At 42.8% G+C, this 15,965-nt stretch overlaps 1 long non-coding RNA gene across 1 annotated transcript in view; it reads right to left on the bottom strand.

The window, feature by feature from the left end:
- Positions 1-230: 230 nt before the first annotated feature.
- Positions 231-15,965, bottom strand: part of LOC134911324 (uncharacterized) — a 226,223-nt gene continuing 210,488 nt past the window's right edge. Inside the window, exon 3 of the long non-coding RNA XR_010176481.1 lies at positions 231-417. This is a non-coding gene — a long non-coding RNA (uncharacterized LOC134911324). The remainder of the gene's footprint in view (positions 418-15,965) is intronic.

Genomic DNA, 15,965 nt, shown 5'->3' with positions numbered 1-15,965 from the left:
CTATTGTGCATGCACGTCCATGTGGTAGGGTATATAGATTTTTTTGTAAGCTCCACTGGTGCATTGAGTTATGTGTAGCACTGAAACACTCTCTGGAAAGCAGTGTGAAATATGCTTGCGCTATATAAATAACTGTTAAGATATAACATATATTATGGTTTTTAATAAAGAATAATGTTTACAATTCTAATTAACTGTTTATTTTCAGGAATAAAATTACTTCAACTGATTCCTAGCCATGCTATACAGAAGTCCTGAGCTCGATGCAGGTCTTGTTTTCAGATGTCATTTATAATCCACATCTCATAGCTCTGTCTTGACATATTTCTGAGCTTGCTTGTTATTATCCTGGGCACAATAACCTCTTGTTCTTCTCGAGGAACATCTTGTGTTTGTGTTTCTTTCTTGTTGGAGAGTCTTAAAAATAAATCAACCAAACAAAAAAAGTTTCCCCTTTACAGAATCATTGAATGTTAAATAGATTTTCATGATTATGGGGAAAATACAATCAGAAACTTTACATCCTCCAATTATTTTCTTTTTTAGGAATGAATAAAATATTTATATAACTTTATTGCATTTGTTTTGTTCATCAAAATGCACTCTTTTCTAAATTGATAAATATTTTGTCTTTAAAAACACCTGCTTGGACATCTGGTATACAATTAAGAAGAGTTTCATGTTTTTAAAGTTTATAAATATTATTAAAGACCTGGGGGTATATTTACTAAAAGTCGATTTGTAATCGATTTCCATTGATTTCAGATCATTTAAAATCGATTTTAATGGATGTTGGGCTTCCAGGGCTAAAACACACATTTACTAACATTTAAAAATGAATATAAAAAAAAATCACCTGTTGTTAAATGTGTGTTTTAAACCTGGAAGCCCAACATCGTTTAAAAATGAAAATCAACCTTTAGTAAATATACCCCTGTAATATTTTTAATGGTGCTACTTCTCCTGCAGAGGCCTATTCTTATGCTGCTCATGAATAAAATATGGTAAGGGTTGGTGCTTTATAAATAAAGGATAATGACAATAGCCTTTGTGGATGTATGACTCAGATGTACACAGGTATCTTCACCTGCTGAAACGAGTGATTGAAGTATACTTTGAAATGTACATGTTGTGTCAAAGAAGAATGAACTGACTTTACGCTACACTGGATCTATTGTGGTCTTTGGACCTGATTCACAGTTATGAACAAACCATGCTGGAAAACAAGAGTATTTCATTTTTTTGCATGCAAGGAAAATACTGGCTGCCTTGTCAGGCAGGCGAAACAAAATCCCTGATAACTGCTGGCATCGGGGACCATTGAATAACCCCAGGCAAATTACAGCGGCTAATTGAATACCAGCCTTGATCTGCATCACCTACAGCAGGGATGGGGAACCTTTGACCCTCCAGTTGTTGAACTAAACATCACAGGATGCCTTGCAATAGTTTTAGCATAGCCAAATAGCAAAACTGTAGCAGGGCATGCTGGGTTGTGTAGTTCAACAACAGCTGGGGGCCAAAGGTTCCCCACTCCTGACCTACAGTGCAACATAGTTTTGCCTAGATGCAAACTTCTTCTTTTATTGCTCCTTATTTGATTTGCTCCTATTTGTGAATCAGGCCCTTTGCTTGGGATGTAGTTGGCATCCCGATGCTCTAGATGCCGGCGGTCAGAAGACCGTCACCGTAATCTGCCACTGCTCAGAATCCCAATGACGGAATCCCTACAGTCAGCACCCGAGCGTAAGTATGCCGGGGAGGTTTAGAGTTAGGTTGTGGGGTGGGGGTGGGGGGGTTTAAGTTTGGACAGTACTGGGAGGGTTAGGGTTGGGCTGTGGGAAGAGAGGATTAGGGATATGATGCAGGAGGGGAAAGGTTAGGGTTTGGCTGCTGGAAGAGAGGGTTACAGTTAGGTTTTGCACCTCTACACAAGTTTCCCTTGAAAGGTTGTGCAAAGTGTGTTATATTCATTATGGGGTAACTCTCTTTTTTATCTTTTATACAAAAAACTAATATAAACATTTTTATTGTAGCTGATTATAACTTAACCCCTCATTAACTCAAGACCAGAAAAAGCTGTATTCATCCTTTCCTTATAGATTAATACCCCTTTCACATCGCACAAATAACCCGGTACCGACACGGCATATTGCCGTGTCGAACCGGGTCAGTGTGCGATGTGAAAGCACACTGGGCGATTTAGCGGGTCGCCTGACCCGGTAAATCAACCCGGTAAAAAAGAAGGGTTTTACCCGGGTTGATTACCGGGTCAGGTGCGGTGTGAATGGGAGCCGTGTCGATGCGACACGGTTCCCATTCACAAGATAGGGAGAGGCGGCGCTGGAGATGAGCTCATCTCCCGACGCCGCCTCCACCCCCGCCCCTGCTGCTGCTGCGGCCTCTGTTGTCATGGCAACCGACCCGGTATATTGCCGGGTCGGGAAGCCTGCAACGGAGCGCAAATGCCGGATCCCACCCGGTAAGTACACGTTTGTCTTACCGGGTAGGACCCGGCATTTGCGGTGTGAATGCAGCATTAGTTTCATATTTCAGTTCCTCTAAAAATTTGTGAGGCAGATACCTCTATTGGTGTAATAAAGAAAAATAGCTTAATATTGCTGCCTCACAGTGCTAGAGTCATGGGTTTAAATCTGACCAGAGCCCTATCTGAGTAGAGTTTGTATGTTCTCCCTTTACTTGCATGGTTTTGCTTTCTGTACTCCAGTTTCCTCCCACTACCCAAAAAACATGCTGGTAAACCAGTTGGCTATTGAGAATAAAAAGTAAAACAATAAAAAATATATTTGCCATCCATTGATAAACTTCTACCTTGTTTACTAAAAAAAAAATTGCCTACCTTTTAAACCACTTATTATTTTGCCTGTAATCAATAAAATAATAATTATTCAAGATCAAAACTGGACTACACAGGACAGTCTATTTTGGTGGCATTGTTACAAAGACTTCTCCAAGGTCACCTAAACCTGCCTCTAACTCCAAAATCTGCAGAAAATCTCTCAGTACTGTATCTTCATTTAACAACCACATTGTGATAATATGTGGAATGGCCTTAGCTTTGCATATTCACAAGACCTAGAATTCTTAACAGGTTTTTTTCCCTTCTGATGCTCAATAATTTTAATCAGTGCTCCTCAGCTTATCGTTTTCCAAGTTCTATTGAATCAGTATGCAAAGTACTTCAGGAATCATCTCTGTAACAAAGCAATGGGATTAAAATCAAATGAAGCGAGACTAGTTGGCTTCTATTGATTTTGCAAATCATTGGATATGTATAATCAAGTCATCATTGTTCTTATATTTACTGCTGCAATTATTATTAATAAGAATAATAATAATCATAATAATTATTTTATATATATATATATATATATATTTATTCTGCTTTACTACACATCTTATTAATCAGAACAATTCTGAAAAATTTAGCAGCATAGAATAATAGCTGTAGTTAGTTAGTAAGGTAAGTATGCAGAAAGTCAGAGCCTCAAATGCGTACATAAGTAGGGCTGTAATTACCCAACTCTCTTTTGGATTTCCAAATAGGCTTTTATACCTGGTGACCTAACAATCCCGACTGTCTAAACGTGCAGCGTGGGGATGTTAAGGAAGGATTTTATAGGAGAGTAAAATAAAAATTAAATTTCTTCTCCTGTTTTCATAGTCAAACATTCTCTTGGGCCTGCTTAGTACTGACCACACCATTAGATTCCAATAGTGCTATTTCCCAGATCTATAATGTGACAGCTTACATACTGCATGATTGATTGACTGCCGCAACATTTGGCATTCTCAAGCACACAGCTATACATTAAAGGGGTCTTTTTCTAATTTCTCATTTAGGGGAAAACAGGGTGCAGTAATGTTTTAAAACAGTAATGAATTGATAACTATTCATTCATGGTGAGACCATTCCTTTTGCTGTACTTGATGTATTAATTAAAATGATTGGGTCATTTATTTTAGTAATTGCTCAGGTGTTAGGATTGACTGCAGCATTTACTTGCTTAAAAACCCTATAGGGCACTGCAAAGAGATCTACATAATCCTATTTAAATGTTCCAAGTCATATAAAGGTATAATTGAACAACACAGCTGTTGGCTAGATTCTGTCACAATGTTGTATACAGGTACATGTGTATCAAGGCTTTCAGAGAGATAAAGAGGAGATAAAGTAACAATAAATCAGCTTCTGTTACAGGCTGTGCTAGAAAAATGACATAAGCGTATTGGTTGGTATTTTATTTCTCTTCAAGATTTGATAAATCTCCCCTTAAGTCTTAAGGCTAGTACTCACTGGCCGATGTGAGAGAGATGTGTGCTGAGCGAACCGCTCAGCACACATCTCTCCCGCCGCTCAGCACAGCGCGATGTGTGCTGAGCGTGCGGGGGGAGACGGGGGGCGCTCAAGTGAGTGACGCTGAAGTGAGTGACCCACTAGATTGGCCTGCAGGCCAATCTAGCAGCAGCGATATCGCTGTGAGGGGTACACACTCTCTGTGTCTAGTCAGATTGCTTAGATTTTAAGCAGCGATCACTCTGTGAGTACCCCCCTTTAGGGCAAGATTTATTTAAGTATCGCTGTGTTTTTTAGTTACTTTTCAAGCTGCCAAATTTCCTAAAGGCAAAACTCTTAAAAAAACAACTCAAAAATTGCTGTTTTGCAAAGCACCAGTTTCAAGATCACCTTCCTTTTTTACATGGTCAGTATACAAACTGTACCAATCTACACAGTGACAAACCTTGAAGAAAAAAAAATGGGTGGTTGCAATATTCAAGAATGTTAACGCATAGCTTTCAGGTTAAGTACATGGAATCTCTGGGTTCCCCTATGGATATATTTAACGCAGATTTTTCCTTACAGCTTCTGAAAAATCTTTGTTAAATGCACCCTATGGGGCTTAATGTGCAGGGTAGCAGCACTTAATATACATATATATATATATATATATATATATATATACACGAAAGTGCTGGTAATAAAGGGCATTGAAACGTTGTTATCTATGCCTACCTGAGTCTGTGTTATTTAAGACACCAGGAGTGTTGCACCCATCCGTATGTATACAATTTTCCATTGTGCAGGCACTCGGTGCAGAGTATTTGCTTCAGGAAGAGTCGGACCTACCATGTATTATATATATATATATATATATACAATTTTATTGCAAATACTTGTCTCCAGTGCCGTTCATTCTTGGGAGCTATATATATATATATATATATATATATATGTGTGTATATATATGGCAGATGTGGACCGGCACTCCTCCTGATGGCCACTCGTGACCCTGGTGCCTCCTGGTAACAATGTGTAGCATCCCAATAAAGATGACAGCGGCACTCAGGGTTTTGTAAACATGCAAAAGTTGTATTCAAAACGTGAATAAATAAGCTTATTTATTCACGTTTTGAATACAACTTTTGCATGTTTACAAAACCCTGAGTGCCGCTGTCATCTTTATTGGGATACTGTGTGTATATATATATATATATATATATATATATATATATGAGACATATTAACCTCGGGGTGGGTAGACACATTGAAGGGTGGGGGGTTATGCCACTGAGGCTCTATTGCCTCTGTGGTGGGAGGTAATGTTACAATGGTAATATATGGACCGGAGGATGTACAAGGCAACTCTTAGGCATATTTTGTTTACTAAAATATTTATATACATTTCTTTTAAATGTCTGTTAAGTGTTTAAATAATTGTGTGGTTCAGGCAGGACTTGGGAACACTTAAGGTGAAATGCTGCTGTGACAAATGAAAAAACATTGCAGCCATTTGCAGAACAAGACAAATATTTTGCCTTATACTGGAAGATTGTTGATCTAGAGTATATCTGCAGTGTAGATAACACTGTAAACAGGTCTGGATTTTATTATTATTATTCCACAGAAAGGATCCATAATTTATCTTTTACTAGATCAGTCCGTTATTGATTTGCATAACCTTTGTGAAGTGAGGCAGTTGAGGACAACCATATTACAGAGACATACTGTATAATTACACCTGAAATGATCTACCAATAGTGATAGTTTCAACAATTTGTTTAAGAAAACTCCTTAAAATGAGCCTACTACCATTTAAAGATCAAAGCACACAAATAAAGTGTACAATTTAAGCATACTGTAGTGGCCGAGATACATGTCTCCTTGTCAACAGACTTGTAGGTTGTAAAGCCCTGCCGGCAAAGAGTTATTTATTTTGCTCACTTACCCAACATTCGTTAAATTGGAGTCTTCATTTTACTTGGTTGCTTTGAAATAGTCCCCTTGCAGGTACAAAACAGCTCTTGGCATAGAACCATTTATCTTTCTCAATGGGGTGACATTCATTTATTAGGTCAATACATTTTGATACCTCTAGACAAACTAGATTAGCGAGAGCTGTCTTTTTTTCTGAACAACACTGCCTTGTCTATCTTTGGAATAACACTTGCTGTTAGTGCAGTAAAATATTTATGTTGCTTAAAAAGTGGAAACTTATTTTATTCAATTTTATTCTGGATATTTATATTGTGAAATCTGTTTCTGTAAAATATTTATGAATTCTTCTATGGTTGGTTCTACTTCATCTAGTAGATATCATCAACAGTTGCAACTTTACTGATAAGATTAATTAAACTAAAAAAAAGTTTAATTGGGCTAGTACAAGGATCAATTTACCAAATAATGACTAATAAATCACTATATAAGTCAATAATAAAATAGCACACCACATTTTGTTAAACTACATTCTTTTCTTCATGTATTTACAGATTGTGGGGTATATTTACTAAGCTCTGGAGAGAGATAAAGTGGATGGAAATAAAGTACCAGCCAATCAGCTCCTAACTGCCATTTTACAGGCTGTGTTTGAAAAATGACAGGAGATGGTTGGTTGGTACTTTATTTCTTTCCACTTTATCTCTCTCCAAGGCTTAGTAAATAGACCCCTAAGTAACAAAGGTTTTATTTAATGTTCATGGTACAGTATATTATTAATGTAATACTCTTGTAACACTTGCATGACTTAATATCATGTGGTTCCCAAATAAGAAAAAATAGAGAATGAGCCCCAAGGCGCAAAACAATCCCTCCTGCAGCCGCCTGTAAAAAATACTGCTGAATCATATAAACTGAGCCAAACAAAGTAAATAACAAGTTCCAGATAAATATGCACCAGTCTTGGAGAAGAATGGTGATACCTTGTTACTCTTTTTCACCAACAGTCTTTTCAAACTTCAGAATTGTCACAGTCCAAAGTCCTTTTTCAATAAAGGAAATAGAGTTCTGATTGTAAAATCAAAATGAACACATAGTTTGTAAGTGGATGGTGTCATCCCATATGTACATACAGTATTACCTACCTGTGTGAATGACATATCAGTAGATGGTGAGTTGTAATTCCTATAGAGATGAGTAAAAACTTAAAATAGACCCGGTGATGAAAATAAAACACAATGGGATAAATTTACTAAGGTGGGAGGTTTTTTAAAAAAAACTGGTGATGTTGCCCATAGCAACCAATCAGATTCTATCTATTATCTTCATGAAGCAGCTAGGTAGATTGATTGCTATGAGCACTCGAGAAATCACCAGTTCTAAAATGATTCCCACTTTAGTAAATTTACCTCAATTTGCACAGTAGCAATATACATGGGGACCCCATCCCTGTTGGTCACCTGGTTACTATAGATATTCTTGAGATTCAGTAAGTAATGGTTTCTTTCCCACCGGAGTCAAAAGTGGAGTTTTATGCTTGCAGGGGTGGAACAGATATGTTTACAGAAAACGATGACATATTACACAGTTCTTCTCATTAGTATGTGCATACAGGGCCGTCTTAACAGCAACGTAGGCCCCTTGGTAAAGCAATGCACTGAAGCCCCTACCCATCCTCCAGCAGTAGGGGTGGGGGGTGCTATCAATGGCAGGTTTGATGTCCTGCAGGCGGTAGGGGGTGTTCTATCTTCCGCTCAGCATATAGGACCTGAAGAAGTAATTTCTGCTAATTACTACTTTACTGCACACATGGTGGGAGATAGGGCGGGAGGGAAAACACTGAACTGTAGAAGGGGACATTGGGCTGAATGAAGGAACCCTGGTACATAACTTCCACGGTGGTAGGAGGTGTTTAATATGCAGGGAAGGGGTGGATAGTGGAGTGGGCTTAATATTCATCATTTTCCAGTGGGAGGGCAGCTTGCTTAACTGCAGATATCGCCAGTCCCTGAAAATAGATTTCTTAGCTTTTAAGGGGATAAAAAAAACTAGAGAGTCCCACCTTTCAGAAGGTACTGGGGACTTGGGGATCAGAGTTCAGGAGCCAGAGCAATCTATCAATGAAAATATAAAACTGCATATCAGATGTGTGGAGCTGGAGTGAGGACCAGCTGCTGAAATGCTGATATCTCTGGTTCTGGGCATAGTAGAAATAAACTGCCATGGTCCACCGAAAGGAGAGACACCCAGCTTTTGGAGTATACCATCAGAAAAACTCTGAGGTAGACAGAACCTGAGATATCTGGCTGGGAAGAGCAATTAACAGGCTTGAATGGGGACCACTGCTTTGAAGTCAGATATCTCCGGTTCCCCAGGGCCAATTTTCAAAAATCTGGTACCCCTGGAAAAAGGAGACCCTTATCTATCAGCATGGGGCCATTATATTGCTGGACAACTGCCCATTGAGCCCATACGAAAAAACAGCCCTATGTGCATAATTATGTCAGGGTGGTCACCACTTGGTTAAATAGATTTAAAAATAAATGATTTTCATAATGCTGTCTGGATGTTACTGTTCATCCATAGTTGACTGTTTTTAAAGATCTGAAATAGCTCTTCTTTCATTTTATAAATAGTCCATGGGTATTAGTCAATTTCTGCTTGTAATTATTCCTACACCCGTGATAGGATCCCATATAAAACCTGTGTTTAACTATTTACAGCTTCAAATTTATCACACATAGCACTCAATTGTGTCACAGTCCTAGATTACTACACTGTCACAATGTAATCTACTGAAGACAGCTTTATGGGACCCATACATCAGACAACTATTGGGGCAATTCCCCATTCTGCTGATGCCTGTGTTGGGGAAATCCAACATGTTGGAAATCGTCGGTTCAATGATTCTGATCAAAAAATTCAGTGATTCCCATATTTTCCCTTACGAATCACCAAATGGCAATGATCACCGAACGATGGATCTTCTGTGGCAGATTTGGTGATCAGCCCGTAGATCAAAGGCAGAACATCCATTGGTGCAGCAGGTACATTGCACCAGGGCCTATGGGGAATAAGGGGCCCACTGCTGCCCAGACTATCAATGACGTTTCCCCTGTGCCACTGCACAACCATTTTAAACTAAGTCAGTCAACTAGCTCAGCAAAGGGAGTAGGGTGGGCCCCACTGTCTGAGGAACCTACTCCTTACCTCAGGGGGGCACGGTTGTGTGCAGCTGCATTAGTTTGCCATATGAGCCAGACTGATAGGGGAGTCCTGCTGCCTGTCAGTGCTGATAATCGCAGACATGTACTGCCTTAAAGGCAGAACACAGCCAGTGTAATATGTGCTGTCAGAGTCTGCTTGACCAAGTGCCGAACTGAGGGAAGCACAGGGGATGGGTCTCCTCTCTTAGACAGGGCAGTGGCCGATGTGTTCAAACTGTTGGAAATTATTTGTAAGCAGGTGTTGATATTGCAGAGTTATATAGACACATGCCATTGGATGACTCAAACTACTGAATGAACAGCCCAGTTACTTAACAAGTGGTGTTGGCTTATTAATAGATAGCAGGTACCCACTGTTACATGTACACTGGTGAGGGAGTGGAGCTGGAGCAGAGTGGGGTTTCATACATTTCTCCAGTTTGTGAGTGTATACAGATAACTGTGCATGGATGCTGGAACAGCTTTATGACAGGTGTTAACAATGTCTATCATAGGACCTAAGAAAGAGACTTCTGTCTCCCACCAAGTCTTTACACAGTCTTATACAGAAAAGAAAAAAGATGGCCCCTGCACATTCTCAATAGTGATCTTGGCAGCCATTTTAGGATAATTCATAAGGCCACTTTGAGCACAAGAAGACTAGAGTCTGTGCAGTAGTACACTCTTTTCTCTAACGTCCTAGTGGATGCTGGGACTCCGTCAGGACCATGGGGAATAGCGGGCTCCGCAGGAGACAGGGCACATCTAAAAAAGCTTTTAGGTCACATGGTGCGTACTGGCTCCTCCCCCTATGACCCTCCTCCAAGCCTCAGTTAGGTTTTTGTGCCCGTCCGAGAGGGTGCAATCTAGGTGGCTCTCCTAAAGAGCTGTTTAGAAAAGTTTTTTTTTAGGTTTCAATCTCAGTGATTCCTGCTGGCAACAGGATCACTGCATCGAGGGACTTAGGGGAGAGATTTCCAACTCACCTGCGTGCAGGATGGATTGGAGTCTTAGGTTACTGGACACTTAGCTCCAGAGGGAGTCGGAACACAGGTCAGCCTCGGGTTCGTCCCGGAGCCGCGCCGCCGATCCCCCTTACAGACGCTGAAGAGACGGCAGAACGGAGGTCCGGAAAGCAGGCGGCAGAAGACTCCTCAGTCTTCTTGAAGGTAGCGCACAGCACGGCAGCTGTGCGCCATTGTTGTCACACGGCTCACTGACTCAGTCACGGAGGGTGCAGGGCGCTGCTGGGGGCGCCCTGGGCAGCAATATAATTACCTTTAGTGGCAAAATAAATACATCACATATAGCCATTAAGGCTATATGTATGTATTTTAACCCAGGCCAGTTTCTTAAAAACCGGGGAAAAGCCCGCCGAAAAAGGGGCGGGGCTTATTCTCCTCAGCACTCAGCGCCATTTTCCTGCTCAGCTCCGCTGGTGAGGAAGGCTCCCAGGTCTCTCCCCTGCACTGCACTACAGAAACAGGGTAACAAAGAGAAGGGGGGCATAAATTGGCGATATTTATATATTAAGAGCGCATATATAGTAAACAACACCTTCTAGGGTTGTTTATATACATTTATAGCGCTTTTGGTGTGTGCTGGCAAACTCTCCCTCTGTCTCCCCAAAGGGCTAGGGGGTCCTGTCTTCGATTAGAGCATTCCCTGTGTGGCTGCTGTGTGTCGGTACGTGTGTGTCGACATGTATGAGGACGATGTTGGTGTGGAGGCAGAGCAATTGCCGATGATGGTAATGTCACCCCCTAGGGAGTCGACACCGGAATGGATGGCTTTAGTTATGGAATTACGTGATAATGTCAGCACATTACAAAAGTCAGTTGACGAAATAAGACGCCCGGCAAACCAGTTAGTACCGGTTCAGGCGTCTCAGACACCGTCAGGGGCTGTAAAACGTCCTTTACCTCAGTCAGTCGACACGGGTACCGACACAGATGAATCTAGTGTCGACGGTGAAGAAACAAACGTATTTTCCAATAGGGCCACACGTTATATGATCACGGCAATGTAGGAGGCTTTGCAGATCTCTGATACTGCTGGTACCTCAAAAAGGGGTATTATGTGGGGGGTGAAAAAACTACCTGTATTTTTTCCAGAATCAGAGGAATTGAATGACGTGTGTGATGAAGCGTGGGTTAACCCCGATAGAAAACTGCTAATTTCCAAGAAGTTATTGGCATTATACCCTTTCCCACCAGAGGTTAGGGCGCGCTGGGAAACACCCCCTAGGGTGGATAAGGCGCTCACACGTTTATCAAAGCAAGTGGCGTTGCCGTCTCCTGATACGGCCGCCCTCAAGGATCCAGCAGATAGGAGGCTGGAAACTACACTGAAGAGTATATACACACATACTGGTGTTATACTGCGACCGGCAATAGCCTCAGCCTGGATGTGCAGTGCTGGGGTAGTGTGGTTGGATTCTCTGACTGAAAATATTGATACCCTGGATAGGGACAGTATTTTATTGACTCTAGAGCAATTAAAGGATGCTTTCCTTTATATGCGAGATGCTCAGAGGGATGTTTGTACTCTAGCATCAAGAGTAAGCGCGATGTCCATATCTGCCAGAAGAAGTTTATGGACGCGACAGTGGTCAGGTGATGCGGATTCCAAGAGGCATATGGAAGTATTGCCATATAAAGGAGAGGAATTGTTTGGGGTCGGTCTTTCGGACCTGGTGGCCACGGCAACTGCCGGCAAATCCACTTTTTTACCTCAGACCCCCTCCCAACAGAAAAAGACACCGTCTTTTCAGCCGCAGTCCTTTCGCTCCTAAAAAAGCGACCAAAAGGACAGTCTTATCTGCCGCGAGGCAGAGGAAAGGGTAAGAAAGGGCAGCAAGCAGCCCCTGCCCAGGAACAGAAGCCCGCCCCGGCTTCTACAAAGCCATCAGCATGACGCTGGGGCTTTACAAGCGGACTCAGGAACGGTGGGGGGTCGACTCAAGATTTTCAGCAATCAATGGGTTCACTCACAAGTGGACCCGTGGGTCCTGCAGATAGTATCTCAGGGTTACATGCTGGAGTTCGAAAGGTCTCCCCCTCGCCGGTTCCTAAAGTCTGCTTTACCAACGTCTCCCTCAGAAAGGACGTCGGTTTTGGAAGCCATTCACAAGCTGTATTCTCAGCAGGTGATAGTCAAGGTACCCCTCCTACAACAGGGAAAGGGGTATTATTCCACACTATTTGTGGTACCGAAACCGGACGGTTCGGTAAGGCCTATTCTAAATCTGAAATCCTTGAACCTGTACATAAAGAAATTCAAGTTCAAGATGGAGTCACTCAGAGCAGTGATAGCGAATCTGGAAGAAGGAGACTTCATGGTGTCCTTGGACATAAAAGATGCTTATCTACATGTCCCGATTTACCCCTCACACCAAGGGTATCTCAGGTTCGTGATACAAGACTGTCATTATCAGTTTCAAACGCTGCCGTTTGGGTTGTCCACGGCCCCTCGGGTCTTTACCAAGGTAATGACCGAAATGATGGTTCTTCTACGAAGAAAAGGCGTATTAATTATCCCTTACTTGGACGATCTCCTGATAAGGGCAAAGTCCAGAGAACAGCTGGAAGTCGGTGTAGCGCTAACACAAGTAGTGCTTCAGCAACACGGGTGGATTCTAAATCTTCCAAAATCTCAATTGACCCCGACAACACATCTGCTGTTCCTGGGCATGATTCTGGACACGGTTCAGAAAAAGGTATTTCTCCCGGAAGAGAAAGCAAGGGAGTTATCCGAACTTGTCAAGAACCTCCTAAAACCAGGAACTGTGTCAGTACATCAATGCACAAGAGTCCTGGGAAAGATGGTGGCTTCGTACGAAGCGATTCCATTCGGCAGATTCCATGCACGAACATTTCAGTGGGATCTGCTGGACAAATGGTCCGGATCGCATCTGCACATGCATCAGCGGATAACACTGTCACCGAGAACAAGGTTGTCTCTCCTGTGGTGGTTGCAGACTGCCCATCTGTTAGTGGGCCGCAGATTCGGCATACAGGACTGGGTCCTGGTGACTACGGATGCCAGCCTACGAGGTTGGGGAGCAGTCACAAAGGGAAGAAACTTCCAGGGCGTGTGGTCAAACCTGGAGGCGTCTCTTCACATAAATATACTGGAGCTAAGAGCGATCTACAATGCTCTAAGCCTGGCAAAATCGCTGCTTCAGGGTCAGCCGGTGTTGATCCAGTCCGACAACATCACGGCAGTCGCCCACGTAAACCGACAAGGCGGCACGAGAAGCAGGAGTGCAATGGCAGAAGCTGCAAGGATTCTGCGCTGGGCGGAGAATCATGTCGTAGCACTGTCAGCAGTGTTCATCCCGGGAGTGGACAACTGGGAAGCAGATTTCCTCAGCAGACACGACCTTCACCCGGGAGAGTGGGGACTTCATCCAGAAGTTTTCCACATGATTGTGAACCGTTGGGAAAAACCAAAGGTGGACATGATGGCGTCTCGCCTCAACAAAAAATTGGACAGGTATTGCGCCAGGTCAAGAGACCCTCAGGCAATAGCTGTGGACGCTCTGGTAACACCGTGGGTGTACCAGTCAGTGTATGTGTTCCCTCCTCTGCCTCTCATACCAAAGGTACTGAGAATTATACGGAAAAGAGGAGTAAGAACAATACTGATAGCTCCGGACTGGCCAAGAAGAACTTGGTATCCGGAACTTCAAGAGATGCTCACGGAGGATCCGTGGCCTCTACCTCTAAGAAGGGATCTGCTTCAGCAGGGACCTTGTATGTTCCAAGACTTACCGCGGCTGCGTTTGACGGCATGGCGGTTGAACGCCGGATTCTAAAAGAGAAGGGCATTCCTGAGGAAGTTATTCCTACTTTAATTAAAGCCAGGAAAGAAGTGACCGCACAACATTATCACCGCATTTGGAGAAAATATGTTGCGTGGTGTGAGGCCAAGAAGGCTCCAACGGAAGAATTTCAATTGGGTCGATTCTTACATTTCCTGCAAGCAGGATTGTCTATGGGCCTCAAATTGGGGTCCATTAAAGTTCAAATTTCGGCCTTATCAATTTTCTTCCAGAAGGAATTGGCGTCAGTGCCTGAAGTACAAACTTTTGTCAAAGGTTTACTACATATACAACCCCCAATAGTGCCTCCAGTGGCACCGTGGGATTTGAACGTGGTTCTAAATTTTCTCAAATCTCATTGGTTTGAGCCTTTAAAATCGGTAGATTTAAAATACCTTACATGGAAGGTAACCATACTGTTGGCCCTGGCTTCAGCCAGGAGAGTTTCGGAGTTGGCAGCTTTGTCATACAAAAGCCCATATCTGATATTCCATTCGGACAGGGCAGAATTGAGGACACGTCCTCAATTTCTCCCTAAGGTGGTTTCGGCATTTCACTTGAACCAGCCTATTGTGGTGCCTGCGGCTACTAGCGACTTGGAGGACTCCAAGTTACTGGACGTTGTCAGAGCATTAAAAATATATATTTCAAGGACAGCTGGAGTCAGAAAATCTGACTCGTTGTTTACATTGTATGCACCCAACAAGTTGGGTGCTCCTGCGTCTAAACAGACGATTGCACGTTGGATATGTAGTACAATCCAACTTGCACATTCTGTGGCAGGCCTGCCACAGCCTAAATCTGTAAAGGCCCATTCCACAAGGAAAGTGGGCTCATCCTGGGCGGCTGCCCGAGGAGTCTCGGCATTACAACTTTGCCGAGCAGCTACGTGGTCAGGGGAGAACACGTTTGTAAAATTTTACAAATTTGATACTCTGGCTAAAGAGGACCTGGAGTTCTCTCATTCGGTGCTGCAGAGTCATCCGCACTCTCCCGCCCGTTTGGGAGCTTTGGTATAATCCCCATGGTCCTGACGGAGTCCCAGCATCCACTAGGACGTTAGAGAAAATAAGAATTTACTTACCGATAATTCTATTTCTCATAGTCCGTAGTGGATGCTGGGCGCCCATCCCAAGTGCGGATTGTCTGCAATGCTTGTACATAGTTATTGTTACAAAAATCGGGTTATTACTGTTGTTGTGAGCCATCTGTTCAGAGGCTACTTCGTTTGTGTTATCATACTGTTAACTGGGTTCAGATCACAAGTTGTACGGTGTGATTGGTGTGGCTGGTATGAGTCTTACCCGGGATTCAAGATCCTTCCTTATTGTGTACGCTCGTCCGGGCACAGTACCTAACTGAGGCTTGGAGGAGGGTCATAGGGGGAGGAGCCAGTACGCACCATGTGACCTAAAAGCTTTTTTAGATGTGCCCTGTCTCCTGCGGAGCCCGCTATTCCCCATGGTCCTGACGGAGTCCCAGCATCCACTACGGACTATGAGAAATAGAATTATCGGTAAGTAAATTCTTATTTTTTCAACACCCACCTCCACCAAGGTACATCTTCCTGTTCTCCACATAGCACATGACTGTATGCAGAACTGTGTGATTGTACTCCTGTCACCCACTGGGTCTCCCTGTCACTCTATGCCTCTCCCTGCCATCCACTGCTTCTCTCTGTCATCCTCAGCCTCTCCCT

The sequence above is a fragment of the Pseudophryne corroboree genome, chromosome 4 (assembly GCF_028390025.1).
Source record: "Pseudophryne corroboree isolate aPseCor3 chromosome 4, aPseCor3.hap2, whole genome shotgun sequence".
NCBI lineage: Eukaryota > Metazoa > Chordata > Amphibia > Anura > Myobatrachidae > Pseudophryne > Pseudophryne corroboree.
This window is presented reverse-complemented; position numbering and strand designations above follow the sequence as displayed.